Raw genomic sequence first — 249 nt, 5'->3', positions numbered from 1 at the left:
GAAGTTGAGTACCATTCTTTCGAGGTCTTTGAAGAATTTTGCTGGGATTTTGATGGGCATTGCATTGAATCTGTCTTGGTCAGCGTTTTATCAGAGTAATAGAGAAGCAAACTGATACATTTTCCTTTTGGATTTTGTCTGTCTTAAACAAATGACAGGTGTTCTGTCCTCTTACCAATAATTACACAGGTATGCTAAGTTTACATGTAGCTTGTATTTAAAGTCCTGAGATCTGCTGAGGTCATCTGG

This window comes from Microtus ochrogaster, linkage group LG4 (assembly GCF_000317375.1).
Source record: "Microtus ochrogaster isolate Prairie Vole_2 linkage group LG4, MicOch1.0, whole genome shotgun sequence".
NCBI lineage: Eukaryota > Metazoa > Chordata > Mammalia > Rodentia > Cricetidae > Microtus > Microtus ochrogaster.
This window is presented reverse-complemented; position numbering follows the sequence as displayed.